Here is a 17,389-nt window from a genome sequence, read left to right as displayed (position 1 = left end):
TCTTAGATGAACTTAGGAAGACGTCAACACAAAAGGCTACCGGTATAATTTCCAGTGGTCAGGGGGTTGGAGAGCCGATTAACCGGAGTATGTCCTCCCTGGGGATTATACTTCACAAAAAATACTCCAAGAACACTGTACCAGGACAAAGTGTCTGGTGATGTGTAATTTAAGGTAGACTACGCTATAGATGGTAGTGAGGATTATGCAATTACCCACTAAAGATATGAGGGCCATGCTAGTCATGTCCGTGTGTTAGGGGGGAGGAAACTAGTTCTTTTTAATTACCCCCACCCACCCTAGCGGTGTCATGCTTCATCATTGGGTTACCCCGACCCCTAAAAGTCGGGGTGGGCTCAACCACATTGTTGGGTAGCTCTTTAGATAGATGAGAGAAGGGGGACTTAATGATAAAAAACCTCAGTTAGACCCCTGGTTTCCCTTTAATCTTGGGTTTGGCTGGGTCAATAAAATTCTAAAAAACGGGTCTCTTTTGGATTTTAATAGTCCTAAGACCCTAGTGCCGACATGTTTCAGTCCAATGGGGGCGTAAAGGTCCAGGACTTTCTTCAGGGCTGGAGATTAACCCCCTTCTATGTGTAGGGAATTAAAGGATGGAGGATCCCTATCCTATTCATGTAGAGAGGGAAGAGTATCTTTTCCTCGTGTATGTAAAAAGTGTCTCTGTGTTGCCAGGCTCCGTCTGTGGGGCAAAATCACAAGAGGACAACATTATCAACATAAACAACTTATGCTTGGAACTGTAAGTGCTTAATCCATGGTGATGCATACCAAATTCAGTGTGCATGCCGTAATTGTGGAGAATTACCCCACTAGGTGCCACTCATACAGATCGTGCTGTGACAAGCTTCCAATATGCGGTAACTGCAAACACAACAATGATGGACAGAATGTGGATCAATGTCACACATTCACCCCAGTCCAAAGATCTGGGCCCAAATCCATCGTTTTTCCACTCCACACCACCCTGGGTTAGACAATGGCGATATGCAAATCAGCGCTGACCCTGTGCCCCATGGGAACAGTCCAGTCCGAACTACAAAAGCCATGTCCTTCCCAGAACGGAAACAAGCATCCGAGGACCGGCCCGGTTTCGAGGTAACACCTCTCTTCAGCCCGGCTAGCTTGATTCCAGTGGTGTGGAGTGCCTGGGACTCACGTCTGAGCATCCCCAGTACACTTAGAGCGGAAACTGCAAACACAACAATGATGGACAGAATGTGGATCAATGTCACACATTCACCCCAGTCCAAAGATCTGGGCCCAAATCCATCATTTTTCCACTCCACACCACCCTGGGTTAGACAATGGCGATATGCAAATCAGCGCTGACCCTGTGCCCCATGGGAACAGTCCAGTCCGAACTACAAAAGCCATGTCCTTCCCAGAACGGAAACAAGCATCCGAGGACCGGCCCGGTTTCGAGGTAACACCTCTCTTCAGCCCGGCTAGCTTGATTCCAGTGGTGTGGAGTGCCTGGGACTCACGTCTGAGCATCCCCAGTACACTTAGAGCGGTAACTGCAAACACAACAATGATGGACAGAATGTGGATCAATGTCACACATTCACCCCAGTCCAAAGATCTGGGCCCAAATCCATTGTTTTTCCACTCCACACCACCCTGGGTTAGACAATGGCGATATGCAAATCAGCGCTGACCCTGTGCCCCATGGGAACAGTCCAGTCCGAACTACAAAAGCCATGTCCTTCCCAGAACGGAAACAAGCATCCGAGGACCGGCCCAGTTTCGAGGTAACACCTCTCTTCAGCCCCAGTACACTTAGAGCATGGCTTTTGTAGTTCGGACTGGACTGTTCCCATGGGGCACAGGGTCAGCGCTGATTTGCATATCGCCATTGTCTAACCCAGGGTGGTGTGGAGTGGAAAAACGATGGATTTGGGCCCAGATCTTTGGACTGGGGTGAATGTGTGACATTGATCCACATTCTGTCCATCATTGTTGTGTTTGCAGTTACCGCTCTAAGTGTACTGGGGATGCTCAGAAGTGAGTCCCAGGCACTCCACACCACTGGAATCAAGCTAGCCGGGCTGAAGAGAGGTGTTACCTCGAAACCGGGCCGGTCCTCGGATGCTTGTTTCCGTTCTGGGAAGGACATGGCTTTTGTAGTTCGGACTGGACTGTTCCCATGGGGCACAGGGTCAGCGCTGACTTGCATATCGCCATTGTCTAACCCAGGGTGGTGTGGAGTGGAAAAACAATGGATTTGGGCCCAGATCTTTGGACTGGGGTGAATGTGTGACATTGATCCACATTCTGTCCATCATTGTTGTGTTTGCAGTTACCGCTCTAAGTGTACTGGGGATGCTCAGACGTGAATCCCAGGCACTCCACACCACTGGAATCAAGCTAGCCGGGCTAAAGAGAGGTGTTACCTCGAAACCGGGCCGGTCCTCGGATGCTTGTTTCCGTTCTGGGAAGGACATGGCTTTTGTAGTTCGGACTGGACTGTTCCCATGGGGCACAGGGTCAGCGCTGATTTGCATATTGCCATTGTCTAACCCAGGGTGGTGTGGAGTGGAAAACGATGGATTTGGGCCCAGATCTTTGGACTGGGGTGAATGTGTGACATTGATCCACATTCTGTCCATCATTGTTGTGTTTGCAGTTAAGCTTCCAATATGCGACATGCCCGTTGGGTCGCTATGTACATTCTAATGCCATCTCAGTATTAGAATTGTAAGAGGCAGATGTTAAAAACCAGTAAAAGTAGTCTCAATTGCAAAGTTGTAGACACGTTTCAGAGTATTTAAACAATCGGTGTTTCATACATTCAACAAAGCACTCATACATACATACCAAATGCACGTTAGTATTCACATTAGCACTAACCCAATATATGGGGGCTTTGTGCTTCTCACAGGACCGAGATATGCGGTTATTTGGTCCCAGTGATGTTGTAAAAAACTAGAGGTGCAGCGGTAGTCATTATATTATAACGGGAGGTTGTATCTCCAAGGAGTAGGATATGGTAGTTTACATAGAAGAGGGTTCATCTCCAGCCCTGAAGAAAGTCCTGGACCTTTACGGCCCCAATGGACTGAAACATGTCGGCACCGGGGTCTTAGGACCATTAAAATTCAAAAAAGACCAGTTTTTTAGAATTTTATTGACCCAGCCAGACCCAAGAATAAAGGGAAAAAACAGGGGTCTAACTGAGGTTTTTTATCTTCCCCTTCTCTCGTCTATCTGAAGAGCTACCCAACACTGTGGTTGAGCCCATCCCGACTTTTAGGGGTCGGGGTGACCCGATGATGGAGCATGACACCACTTGTGTGTGTGAGGGTAATTAAAAAGAACTAGTTTCCTCCCCCCTAACACACGGACATGACTAGCATGGCCCTCATATCTTAAGTGAGCAATCGCATAATCCTCACTACCATCTATAGTGTAGTCTTCCTTAAATTACACATCACCAGACACTTTGTCCTGGTACAGTGTTATTGGACCTTAGGAAGACCCCAGGGTCTGATGAGGTAGATAGAGTGGGTTGGGCAGGGAATGAGGACAGGCCAGGAAATGGAACCTTCTTTGACCTAGAATCAAACCCTGGCCAGGAGGATCAAAACAAACCCCCTGGACAACCTAGATCTTCCAGGAGGTGGGGAAGAACGCCCCAGTGGCCCTCTCTTTACTCCTCAATCAATCGATCAATCAATCAGGACATTTCTAGAGCGCACTACACACCCGCGAGGGTCTGAAGGCACTGGGGGAGGGTGGCCGCAGCTAGCGGTCGAAGAACCAGGTCTTGAGTAGACTCCTGAAGGTCTGTGGGTCTTCTGTTCGTCGTAGGTAGAGAGGGAGGGTGTTCCATGTCTTGGCGGCTAGGTGAGAGAAGGATCTTCCCCCGGAGGTGGTTCTGTGGATGCGAGGGACTGTGGCCAGTGAGAGGTCGCGGAGCGGAGTTCTCTGTTGGGTACCTAGAATGACAGTCGGTTGTTGAGGTATTCTGGGCCGGTGTTGTGGAGTGCTTTGTGTGCGTGGGTCAGGAGTTTGAAGGTGATTCTTTTGTCGACGGGGAGGAGTGCAGGTCTCTCAGGTGGGGTTTGATGTGGTCTCGGCAGGGAACGCCGTGGACCAGGCGTGCCGAGGCGTTCTGGATTCTTTGAAGTCTGCTGATGAGCTTGGACGGGGCTCCGGCGTAGAGGGCGTTTCCGTAGTCAAGTCTGCTGCTGATGAGGGCGTGGGTGACGGTTTTCCGTGTGTCTGTAGGGATCCATCTGTAGATCTTGCGGAGCATGCGGAGGGTGTAAAAGCAGGTTGAGGAGACTGCTTTGATTTGGTTGGACATGGTGAGTTTTGAGTCTAAGATGACTCCCAGGTTGCGTGTGTGGTTGGTTGGTGTCGGGGAGGTGCCCAGGGCGGAGGGCCACCAGGAGTCATCCAAGGCGGAGGGGTTGGGTCTGAGGAGGAGGACCTCTGTCTTGTCCGTGTTCAGTTTGAGTCGGCTGTCTTCGATCCAGTTGGGAGAGCCTTCATGCCACGGTGGAGGTTGGTTTTGGCGGGGAGGGGGTCCTTGGTGAGGGAGAGGATCAGCTGGGTGTCGTTGGCATACAAGATAATGTTGAGGTCGTGGAGTCTGGCGATGCGTGCGAGTGAAGCCATGAAGATGTTGAAGAGTGTCGGGCTGAGTGATGATCCTTGGGGTACGCCGCAGATGGTCTTGGTGACTCCTGAGTGGTACGGGCGGAGGCGAACTCTTTGGGTTCTGTCAGAGAGGAAGGAGGTGATCCAGTCCAGGGCCTTGTCGCGGATCCCTGCGTCGTAGAGGCGTGTGCATAGCGTGTGATGGCAGACGGTGTCGAAGGCGGCGGAGAGGTCCAGGAGGATGAGGGCTGCTGTCTCGCCGCAGTCGAGTAGGATTCTGATGTCGTCTGTGGCGGCGATGAGAGTGGTCTCAGTGCTGTGGTTCTTGCGGAAACCTGACTGGGAGGGGTCGAGGATCTTGTTCTCTTCCAGGTAGCGGGTGAGCTGGGTGTTGACGATCCTTTTGATGACCTTTGCCGGGAACAGGAGCAGGGAGATGGGCCGGACGTTTTTGAGGTCGCTCGGATCCGCCTTGGGTTTCTTGAGTAGGGTGTTGATTTCGGCGTGCTTCCAGCATGCAGGGAAGGTTGCGGTCTTGAATGAGAGGTTGATGATGTTGCACAGGTGGTGTGCGTTGGAGCTGTTGGCCTTGTTGATGATGTGGTGGGGAAGAGGGTCGGATGGGGCGCCGGAGTGGATGGTGCTCATAGTTGTTACGGTGTCTTCGGTGGTCACGTTGGTACATGCGGTGAGGTGGTCGTGATTGGTTGGTGGTCGTGGTGCGGTGGGGTTGTTGGGTCAAGTTCGGGGATTGAGGCTGACGTGGATGTCGGTGATCTTGCGGTGGAAAAATGCCGCGAGGGCGTCGCAGAGGGCTTGTGATGGTGGGATGTCGTTGGTGCAGGAGCCAGGGTTTGAGAGTTCCTTCACGATGTCGAAGAGCTCCTTGCTGTTGTGTGTGTTGTTGTTGAGGCGGTCCTTGAAGGAGGCCTTCTTGGTGGTCCTGATGAGGTGGTGGTGGTTGCGGATGGTGTCCTTGAGGGCTGCGTGGCTATCGGGCATTTTCTCGTCGCACCAGGTGTTCTCCAGTCTCCGACAGGCACGCTTGAAGGTAAGGAGTTCCGGGGTGAACCAGCTGGCACACTGGCTGGTGTCCCTGTTGTTGTGTTGTCTCAATGTGGCTAAGGTGTTGGTGCAGTCTTCCATCCAGTGTCTGAGGGCGTGGGCCCCCTCCTCGAGGTCGGTAGTGTTGGTCGGGGGTTGAGTGCAAGGTGAGCTTGTATTAGATCCTTGGTGACTTTGCCCCGGCGGCGTCTAAGGATCTGTGGGGTGCGGCGATGTGAGACGGGTTTCTGGAAGCTGAAGTGGACGCAGTGGTGGTCGGTTCAGGTGAGTTCGGAGGCATTACCGAAGGCAACGTGGGGGCTGGAGGTGAAGATGGCATTGAGCGTGTGGCCGGCGATGTGGGTGGGTGTCGTGACGATCTGTGTTAGCCCGAGCGTGGTGAGGTTGTCGATCAGGGTGGATGAGTTGTTGTCATTGTTGTTTTCCAGGTGGTAGTTCAGGTCGCCAAGGAGGATGTAGTGGGTGGAGGTCAGTGCGTGCGTGGTTATGAAGTCGGCGATGGAGTTGCAGAATTGGGGGCGGGGTCCGGGTGGTCTGTAGACGAGGGTGCCTCTTAAGGTGGTCATGGGGTCCGTGTGAATCTGGAACTGCATGTGTTCGGCGGTGTTGAGGGTGTCTGCGGTGCTTGTGGAGTCCCTGATGGTGCTCTTGTGAATGATGGCGATGCCTCCGCCGATTCCGTTGGTGCAGTCTCTGAGGGTGATCTTGTATCCGTCGGGGATGGCTACTGCGATGTCTGGGGCGGAGGCTTCGTTCAACCAGGTCTAGGTCAGGAAGGCGATGTCAGGTGATGTGGAGTCGAGCAGGTCCCAGAACTCGACAGCCTGTTTGCGTGTGGAGCGAGTGTTGAGCAGGATGCAGCGGAGCTGGTTGGGTTCCGTCGTGGTCGGTGACTCTGCGTCTTTGGTGCAGGAGACTCCTCCATGAAGAGTACGGAGTTTACTCAGGAGATCTAGATCTCCCTCTGTAGTATCTCACCATTCAGGAACGTCTATAGGGACCTCCATATCCCATAAGAGAGATAGCTCTTATGATTGAGAGTGCCAATTTCTAGAGCTTGAGAAAGTCAAACTTAGACTTAAGCAAGAGCAAACTGGCACTAGATAAGGAATCCTTAGAACTCCAGAAGGCTAGAAGGAGACTGGGACTAGAGTCCCATGGCAGCAGCAACAGTATCCCTAGGTTTAAGGAGTACACTTATTGTGAGATGTTGACCTGGCATATGCTGTCCAGTATTCTAGTGGGCACCTTGCACCAGTCCAAATGACCCTTATTGATAGTAGGTTTAAAGTCAACCTTATAGAAAGCTATTCTAGTAGTAGCAGTGGAGAGCAGCCTTCAGGTTAAGTCTTAAAGGAATATAAAGCAGCTTGTTTTACCAGTCTATAACCTCATGAATGATCAAATGAAAGGATCATCACACCAGGTATATATATAAAATATATGTATTTATTCTAAACACACCCCTCTAGTCTCTTTATGAGGCAAGAGGCAAAAGTACAATACAAGAACTTAAATAGCACACAGTAAATTAGCACAGTATACTTTTTGCCCTAGGGGCCTCACAAATCATATACTAAGAAAGTGGTATAAGTACCGCTGTGAATATAGAGACAAGGCCTAGGGCCTGTAGAACCGCTGGGGCAACCAGGAACCACCCAAGGTAGGGACACAGGAGACCCACGGGGAAGCGTGCAGCGTCTAAACACAGCCGCGAATCACCATTGACTTCTATGGAGAAAGTTAAAGTTACAAGTTTAAAGAATAAGGACACTTGGGAGTGGACTACGGTAAAACCCCTTCAGTACTGGACACTTCAAGAGTCAAGACCCACGGGAGCACTGAAGTACTCGTGTTACCTCACCAAGGGAAGCCGGGTACATAGGTGTCTTTTCGTGTCGGGTTTCGTCATCGTTTTCTATGGAGAGCTGCAAAGAAGTGCTACAGGTGACCAGGTGAAAAGTGTCTGGATGGATCCAAGAGTGGATCAGAGATCTGAAGAACCTGAAAGCAGAGGGGACAGAGTCTGGGTCACTTGCCAGTGACCAGGAAGGCAACAAGAAGATGCCAGCCGATGTCGGGTGATTTCAGGTGATGCAGGTGAAGCTTGACTCTTCAGCCACGAGGACCAGGAGGTGTTGATGACAACCAGGAGCTGGATTTGAGCTGTCCCACATCAGATTTCGACACATTGTTGGGTAGCTCTTCAGATAGATGAGAGAAGGGGGACTTAAAGATAAAAAACCTCAGTTAGACCCCTGGTTTCCCTTTAATCTTGGGTCTGGCTGGGTCAATAAAATTCTAAAAAATGGGTCTCTTTTGGATTTTAATGGTCCTAGAACCTAGTGCCGACATGCTTCAGTCCAATGGGGCCGTAAAGGTCCAGGACTTTCTTCAGGGCTGGAGATGAACCCCCTTCTATGTGTAGGGAATTAAAGGATGGAGGATCCCTATCCTATTCGTGTAGCGATGGAAGAGTAGCTTCTCCTCGTGTATGTAAAAAGTGTCTCTGTGTTGCCAGGCTCCGTCTGTGGGGCAAAATCACAAGGGGACAACATTATCAACATAAACAACTTATGCTTGTAACTGTAAGTGCCTAATCCATGGTGATGCATGCCAAATTCAGTGTGCATGCCGTAATTGTGGAGAATTACCCCACTAGGTGCCACTCATACAGATCGTGCTGTGACAAGCTTCCAATATGCGACATGCCCGTTGGGTCGCTATGTACATTCTAATGCCATCTCAGTATTAGAATAGTAAGAGGCAGATGTTAAAAACCAGTAAAAGTAGTCTCAATTGCAAAGTTGTAGACACGTTTCAGAGTATTTAAACAATCGGTGTTTCATACATTCAACAAAGCACTCATGCATACATACATACCAAATGCACGTTAGTATTCACATTAGCACTTACCCAATATATGGGGGCTTTGTCACAGGACCGAGATATGCGGTTATTTGGTCTTAGTGATGTTGTAAAAAACGAGAGGTGCAGCAGTAGTCATTATATTATAACAGGAGGTTGTATCTACAAGGAGTAGGATATGGTAGTTTACATAGAAGGGGGTTCATCTCCAGCCCTGAAGAAAGTCCTGGACCTTTACAGCCCCATTGGACTGAAACATGTTGGCACTAGGGTCTTAGGACCATTAAAATCCGAAAGAGACCAGTTTTTTAGAATTTTATTGACCCAGCCAGACCCAAGAATAAAGGGTAACCAGGGGTCTAACTGAGGTTTTTTATCTTCCCCCTTCTCTCATCTATCTGAAGAGCTGCCCAACACAGTGGTTGAGCCCGCCCCGACTTTTGGGGGTCGGGGTGACCCGATGATGGAGCATGACACCACTTGTGTGTGTGAGGGTAATTAAAAAGAACTAGTTTCCTCCCCCCTAACACACGGACATGACTAGCATGGCCCTCATATTAAGTGAGTAATTGCATAAACCTCACTACCATCTATAGTGTAGTCTTCCTTAAATTAAATTACACATCACCAGACACTTTGTCCTGGTACAGTGTTATTGGACCTTAGGAAGACCCCAGGGTCTGATGAGGTAGATAGAGTGGGTTGGGCAGGGAATGAGGACAGGCCAGAAAGTGAAACCTTCTTTGACCTAGACTCAAACCCTGGCCAGGAGGATCAAAACAAACCCCCCTGGACAACCTAGATCTTCCAGGAGGTGGGGAAGAACGCCCCAGTGGCCCTCTCTTTACTCCTCCAGGAAGAGTACAGAGTTTACCTAGGAGGTCTAGATCTCCCTCTATAGAATCTCACCATTCAGGAACTTCTATAGGGACCTCCATATACCATAAGAGAGATAGCTCTTATGATTGAGAGTGCCAATTGCTAGAGGTTGAGAAAGTCAAACTTGGGGGGTCATTAGGATGATGGGCGGACTTTGTCCGCCCGCCATCCTGTCGGAATTCGGGACCACCCACCATTAGGGAGGGGGTCCCTTGGGGGGTATTAGGATGTGCCGGGCACATCCTGCATTTATAGCATTGTGGCGGGCGGTGCTATTTATAGCATTGTGGCGGGGGTGCTCTCAGCACTGCCCGCCACAATGCTATACATGCATCAATGCATTTGCATAAACAAACGCGGCAGGCACCGCGGGGTGCCTGCTGCTATGTTCATGCAAATAATGGGGGGTACCACAGGTACCCCCGTGTGCAGACCCCACCTCTTCCTTCACTCTGGGGGCCCGCAGGGAGGCCCACAGAGTGAAGACCGCATGCCTTTTCGTGGCGGCATCGCCACCACGGAAAGGCCTCTCTTTGGGCCCATCATAATATGCCTGGCGGTGTCTATGAGACACCGTCACCATATTAATCCTTTTCCGCCCCGGCCGCAAGGCGACCGGGGCGGAGAAGCGGCGGGCGGTCTTGCCGTCCGCTGCGGTTCCCCCCGCCATTCTAATATGGCGGGGGGAATTCAGGAGAGGATGTCGGGCGGATTACCCCCCCCAGGCCGGCAGTGGCTACCGCCAGCCTGGCGGGGGCAATCCACCCGACATGCTAATGGGCCCCTTAAACTTAAGCAAGAGCAAACTGGCACTAGATAAGGAATCCTTAGAACCCCAGAAGGCTAGAAGGAGACTGGGACTAGAGTCCCATGGTAGCAGCAACAGTATCCCTAGGTTTAAGGAGTACACTTATTGAGAGAAGTTGGCCTGGCATATTATGTCCAGTATTCTAGTGGGCACCTTGCACCAGTCCAAACGACCCTTATTGATGGTAGGTTTAAAGTCAACCTTATAGAAAGCTATTCTAGTAGTAGCTGTGGAGAGCACCCTTCAGGCTAAGTCTTAAAGGAATATAAAGCAGCTTGTTTTACCAGTCTATAACCTCATGAATGATCAAATGAAAGGATCACCACACCAGGTATATATATATAAAATATATGTATTTATTCTAAACACACCCCTCTAGTCTCTTTATGAGGCTAGAGGCAAAAGTAAAATACACGAACTTAAATAGCACACAGTAAATTAGCACAGTATACGTTTTGCCCTAGCGGCCTCACAAATCATATACTAAGAAAGTGGTAGAAGTACCGCTGTGAATATAGAGACAAGGCCTAGGGCCTGTAGAACCGCTGGGGCAACCAGAAACCACCCAAGGTAGGGACACAGGAGGCCCACGGGGGAAGCGTGCAGTGTCTAAAACAGCCTCGAATCACCATTGACTTCTATGGAGAAAGTTAAAGTTACAAGTTTAAAGAATAAGGACACTTGGGAGTGGACTACGGTAAAACTCCTTCAGTACTGGACACTTCAAGAGTCAAGACCCACGGGAGCACCGAAGTACTCGTGTTACCTCACCAAGGGAAGCCGGGTGCATAGATGTCTTTTCGTGTCGGGTTTCGTTATCGTTTTCTATGGAGAGCTGCAAAGAAGTGCTGCAGGCGACCAGGTGAAAAGTGTCTGGATGGATCCAAGAGTGGATCAGGGATCTGAAGAACCTGAAAGCAGAGGGGACAGAGTTTGGGTCACTTGCCAGTGACCAGGGAGGCAACAAGAAGATGCCAGCCGATGTCGGGTGATTTCAGGTGATGCAGGTGAAGCTTGACTCTTCAGCCACGAGGACCAGGAGGTTTTGATGACAACCAGGAGCTGGATTTGAGCTGTCCCACATCAGATTTCGAGTGCTGCAGCGTAGATATCTGGGTTAGGCCCAACAAGTCTTGGCAACAGCAACCCACACAAGATGAAAAGATTGGCTTCAGAGCGGACCAGCAATATCTGAGGGACTCACCATTTGGAGGGGAGTCAGGGCACTTTTGGAGCAACCAGAGAAACCCAAGAAACAAAGGATTTACCTTCTTGGGGGCCCACCAGTCTATGGACCAGGGATCACGAAGGAGCCTCGAGCAGGAATGCTAAAAGCGTGCCCACGAAACACTTGTGGAGTGTAGGCCCACAATCTTCAATGCAAAAGATGCTCATGGCTTGGACTACAAGTAGCCCAATGCACAACTTTGGGAAAGCTCGGGAAGTTGATGCACTAGCACATGTGCTGGATGTCCAGGAGTTCTGGTCCCACATCTCTCGTGATGGCTACAGGTCTCAGCTTTGCTGGGGACTCATGTCAGCTCAGAGATGTCTGGCAGTCCATGTCCTGTGTCGCAGATTCTTCGGTATCCAGCGGGAGCCTTGAAAATGCAGTCTGGCAAGATGCTTCTTTGGTACCTGTTTGAACAGGGAGTCACTCCTTGACCCCAAGGGAAATTTCTTCCGTCTTCCAGTCGATATGGAATGTCGAAGGTCCAAGATGTATGTTGCAGAGTTTCATCCAGTGTAATCTAAAGTCCTAGGGACTGGGTTCCTATACTTATGCTAAGTTTAAGAGTTGGACTAACTCTAAGGTCCCACCTATGGGAGGACCTGGGGAGGGGGTTGTTACACCCCTTCCACTTTGTCCAGTTTCGCGCCAGAGCAGGGGCTGAGCGCCCCTGCAACCAGTTTGAACTGGGGTATGCACAGGTGTAAGAAAGTGGCTCTATATATACTGGACCAAAGTAAGGTACAGTGTGTATAGAGTCCATAGTCTCCAGAGGTATGGCAGAGGCTAAAGTTAGATTTAGGTCTAAAACGATATACCTGTGTTCTCTGTGCATGTAAAACCTATACTGTGTGTATCCTATGTGTAATATGGAATACAACAGGATATTTCACAATGTGAAAAGATTCCATCAGTTAACGTTCTGTACCGCCCTTTTCATCATCTGGGCCACTTCACACTGTGAAGAGTCCATGCTGTGACCACTTGTCAAGGTTCTGACAATGAAGTGTGTAACCCAGTGTGAGCTAAAACGTTATCAATTTATGAGTGGCATGTACTGGTAACTGAAAGCAGTGCATAGAAAAAAAGTGTGTGAAAGTGATCAGAGTGAACTGTAGTAAAATTGGAGAGTCAAGGGAAAAAAACTTTATTCAGTAACCCTCAACTTCCAATGGCTAACAAATCAGTGCAAGAATATCTATCAGTAGTTTAAACAAATAGCTACTGGTTGGAATATTCAGGTCAACATGTTTCTGCAGTTTTTGCGATCCAAATAGGTATCTACTGCTCTCATCAGGACCGTGGTTTATTTGCTACTGCTTTATATATCGAGGTGCAAAACAGAATGAAATATTTACTATATCACCTGATTTGTCTTTACAGTCCTCCTTCGTGCTGAAGAAATGTCCAAAACGGGAGGAATCAGGTCAAAACAGGACACAGGGAACACAATGGTAGAAATAACATTATTCATCTTGTTAGATTACCAACAAGCAGCCATTCTCGTAGTAACAGCTCATGTGTTAATTTAATAATCACTACCCATCTAAGTCTATTGGGCTACCCTCCAGCTCACCTTTGGTGTCGGAGGAACGTGCTTCTCCTCACCTGGCCAAGTCTCAGGTTTCTGGGGCACCGCTCTGTTTACAGAAAGACACATGTATAAGGAAAAAACGTGATTACTGAGTTCTGATTGTTCCCTCTTTAAAAAGAAGAATATAGGACAGTGAGCCTTTTCGTGAAATACACTATGGCTAATAATTATTCATGCAGGACTTAGAGATAGGAAAGAGTTCTTTTCTGCCCGTGTACCCAAGGTCTCCATAGCGGTACACGTTTGTGCATGTAGACAAACAACTCTATTCTTATCAATAGCGCTGTACGAGTGTTGTTCAGCGAATTGCTCGCCCATTTCAAGAGCCAGCAAAATGGCTGGTTCTACCGCGCGAGCCAGTATTTAGAGGCAAAACGATCCTACGAAGAATGAGGCAGCACTCACCTGTCCGTCGGTCCTCCTCACGTCCATCTGGGCCGTTTGGGGAGGTACCCAGAGGGTGGGAGCCGCCATTCTTGTAGCTCGTCGTTTACGCCCGAGCGGCATCTGACGTCATCATAAGGCATCTTAAACTGAAACCCATGGAATCATGGGACGTGTAGTCAGACCCGAATGTTATCAATATTCACCGGTGTTGATATAGCCACAGCCGTATATGTTGCGATAGTAAGGTCATGTGTCATAATACACTGTATGACAGTCTTGTGTGTGCAAAAAAGACTTATAAAGATTGTTAGTGTTCGAAGTTGTTTATATTTTACGGGCTAACAAGTAATGGGAAAGGAGGTCTTTTAAAGGCAAAGTGGTTACAGACCAAGCTACCATTTCGGCATGGAGATGTTACATGCCCACAGCTTATAACTAATACGGCACCTCTTATTTGTTGTGGTTTTTTAGGGAGACACTGTCGGAAACAAGTTTAATAGATATGTTTCTGTATAGATATCATGTTGAGAAAGGAGGTCCCTTAAAGGCAAAGTGGTTACAGACCAAGCTACCATTTCGGCATGGAGATGTTACATGCCCACGGCTTATAACTAATATGACACCTCTTATTTGTTGTAGTCTTTTAGGAAGACACTGTAGGGAACAAGTTAAATAGATATGTTTCTATATTGATATCATGTTGATCTACATAAGATATCTCAATTGGTTTTATAAACCCAAGAGGATATACCATGTGTCACCAGCATCAAAGGAACATCAAAGCGACATCCAAGGGATGTCTTCATTGAGACCTGCTTTGTCCAAGTTTAGCTTATAAACCCACTTCTCTTCAAGCCCGAACAGGTATTTCGAGATGTCTGTGACGTGTTCCGGAATCCAAGGTTGTTCAAACACAGTCCATGTGAAATCAATGGGTTTGTGACCTACTTCTAGGAAGTGATTTGTGAGCCGAGTTGCCTGTTTTCTGCACCGAATGGTGCTTTTATGCTCTGAGATTCTGGTCTTAATCTTTCTAGTCATCATCCCGACATATTTCAAATGGCATGGACAAATGATCAAATATATCAGGTTATGACTATTACAATTTGTGAACCGCCTTTGTTGCCATGGGCAGCTACTCCCAATGTCGATGCTCATGGAGCGGGTAGTCTGTGGACATGCTGCACAGTTACCGCAAGGGTGATGTCCTTCTACTGCAGGCATGTCCCACAGTGTCCCTACTTGGAGGGTCATTCTGGTCTGCGGTCTAGTATGTACGAGTCGATCTTTTATACTGGTGCCCCGTTTGAATGCAAATAACGGTTGTTGTAAACTGTCTGTACCAGTATTCAAAATGCTCCAGTGTTTTTTTATAATGCGTTGGATGGCATTGGACTGGGTGCTGAACGTGTTGACACATGTAATTCTCTGTTTTTTTGCTTTAGGATGGGCAGGTTCTAGCAGCGCTTCTCGATTGTTGTTTGTTGCCCTTTTCATAGACTGCCGTACTAATTTCTTAGGATATTTTCAATGGCACAGTTGTTTTTCCAAAGTGTTGGCATGTGCCTGAAAGGTCTCCTTAGTGGAACAATTGCGTTGAATACGCAAAAATTGCCCAAATGGCAAATTGTCTCACAGGGCTTTTGGATGACAACTATCATATCGAAGTAGTGAGTTCCGAGCCATAGGTTTTTTATATAGCTCGGATCTCAGTCCTGCTGGTGTCACTGTGATTAAAAGGTCTAGAAAGGCTAAGGATTGTTTGTCATGTTCCACAGTAAAGCGTAAAAAGTTGTTTTGGCTATTGAGCCACTCATGGAAAGCCAGTAGGTCTTCTGATGTACCGCGCCAGACCACCAGAATGTCGTCAATGTAACGCTTCCAGACTCGCACGGAAGCGTAGTAGGGATTGATCGATGTCAGCACATAGTCCTGCTCAAATTTGTGTACATATAAGTAAGCTAGACTTAGGGCAAAAACACTGCCCATGCTGGTCCCAGATGTTTGTAAAAAAATTGTCTCTTCAAACGGAATTTTTTTTCTTTCATCGCTAAAGTGGCCAGATTCATTATTAAAGATACCGGAGTGATGGAGTCAAGATCTTTTTCTCGCAATAGTTCCTCTATCACTTCCAAGGTCTCATTCTGGGGGATAGAAGTATAAAGGGACTCGAAATCGAAGGATACTAACAAATCAGTCGAGGCATTGAATTCGATTTCAGGAAGAATCCTTAATAGGTCTTTGGTGTCTTGAAGGTATGTTGGCATATCCTTCACCATTGGTCTCAAAAAGATGTCAACAAAAGTCGATAGAGGTTCTAACAAAGAACTAATTCCCGATATTATGGGGCGTCCAGGTGGGGGTTGCTGTTTCTTGTGCACTTTTGGGAGCACATAAAAATATGGCATCACCGAATGTGTGGTGCGTAAATAGGCTGCTTCATTAGAAGTGATCCATCCCTCCGATAGAGCTTCTTCTACAATATGGCCAATGATTGTAGAAAGCCTCTCTGTGGGGTTTTCGGTCAATGGAATATAGGATCTGGTGTCCTTTAGTTGTCGCAGGCACTCCTCTCGATAAGTGATGATGTCCATCAACACAATGGCCCCACCCTTATCGGCAGGTTTTATTATCAGGGAGGCATCCTCCGTGAGCTTTTTAGGGCCTCCTGTTCCGCTTTCGTGAGGTTGACAAACGGCTTATGTTCCTGCCGAAAGAGTGTCTGGATATCATGCTGCACCGCTTCTTCAAAAAGTTGATACTTTGGCCGGTACTGTTGTAGCAAGCAGGGTGAAGGTGGAGGGTCTATTTAAGCCAGCATTCTGCTCTGTAATGGTCTCCTCATTGTTCTTAGAAAAGAAAAAATGAAGCCGTATTTTTCTAAAGAACTTTGCCATTTCTATCTGTGTCAGAAACGGATCTCCAGTATTTGTAGTTACAAAACCTAGACCCCGATTCAGCACTTTCTCTTCATTCAAAGTTAGGTTTCGAGAGCTGAGATTGATTATGAGGCTGTCCCTGTGCTCGATCCCGCTTAGTCCTGTGGGATCTTCTTCCCACTCCTCAAGTCCATCGATTGAGGTGGAAGGTTCCACTGTACCTGCCCCTGTGGTGTCCGTCTCTTCCCTCGCGACCTCCCTCTGCCGAAGCCTAAAAAAGGCTGCATATTGGGGCCCTGTTGGCAATGTTGTGGACCAAATGGACCCATATGCTGTGGGAAGGGTGCGACTCCTTGTACCCAGGGATTAGGTTGCCACCAAGGATTAAATTGGCTCTGATTGTGATTGTACCCTCTCCAATTCCTGCGATTACCTCTCCCTCGATTGTTATGAGTGGGATTGCCCGGATTGGATGAATCGGAATCACTCGAGAGATCATCAGAACTGGATGTTCTGTATGTTGACCCACCTCTGCGCCCATTCCTGTTGAAGGGGGTCGGGACATATGTTTCACTAGTATACGGATAGATTTTCTCTGAGGAGAATTTCGTCAAATACTTCTTGAATTTTTCCAATTTGGAAAACAGGATGGAATCCTTAAATTCTTTATTTGTTTTATTCCCCTCCTCTTGATTTTTCGTGAAGACTTTCCCTGAGATGGTCGTTTTGATTTGACCCTCCTGTACCTGTATTTCTATAAGGATCTTATCTGCAACTTTTTTAGCAGTCTTTATTATCAGGACAAGCCAATCTCGTGTACATCTCCACGCAATTAGGGACCAATCTTTTAAGAATTCTTTGTCATCCAGAAAAAGTCTGGGTGCATTGGTAACTATAAGTCCAGTTGGTGCACAATTTCCTCTTAAGTATTCGGCCATAGTGATACCGTGTATACAAGTGCGTGAGTGGCTTTTCTTAAGCACTAAGATCTTTGCCCAACCATCTTCACTGTTGCCTGGGTTCACTGGCATAAGGTCTTGCATAATGGG

General features: G+C 48.1%; 1 long non-coding RNA gene across 2 annotated transcripts in view; it reads right to left on the bottom strand.

Annotated features, from left to right (window-relative positions):
* The window catches only part of LOC144824971 (uncharacterized), an 81,479-nt gene extending 67,896 nt beyond the window's left edge, over positions 1–13,583 (bottom strand). The window contains exons 1-3 of one of the 2 annotated variants that reach the window (XR_013609215.1): positions 13,480–13,583; positions 13,057–13,120; positions 11,057–12,875 (exon numbers count right to left, since the gene is read on the bottom strand). This is a non-coding gene — a long non-coding RNA (uncharacterized LOC144824971). Of the gene's footprint in view, positions 1–11,056; positions 12,876–13,056; positions 13,121–13,479 lie in introns of those variants that run through there. The other variant, XR_013609214.1, reaches the window with a different exon arrangement.
* Positions 13,584–17,389: the final 3,806 nt, after the last annotated feature.

Source organism: Lissotriton helveticus, chromosome 3_1 (assembly GCF_964261635.1).
Source record: "Lissotriton helveticus chromosome 3_1, aLisHel1.1, whole genome shotgun sequence".
Classification (NCBI taxonomy): domain Eukaryota; kingdom Metazoa; phylum Chordata; class Amphibia; order Caudata; family Salamandridae; genus Lissotriton; species Lissotriton helveticus.
The sequence above is the reverse complement of the archived record's forward strand: the minus strand, read 5'-3'. Positions and strand labels throughout refer to the sequence as shown.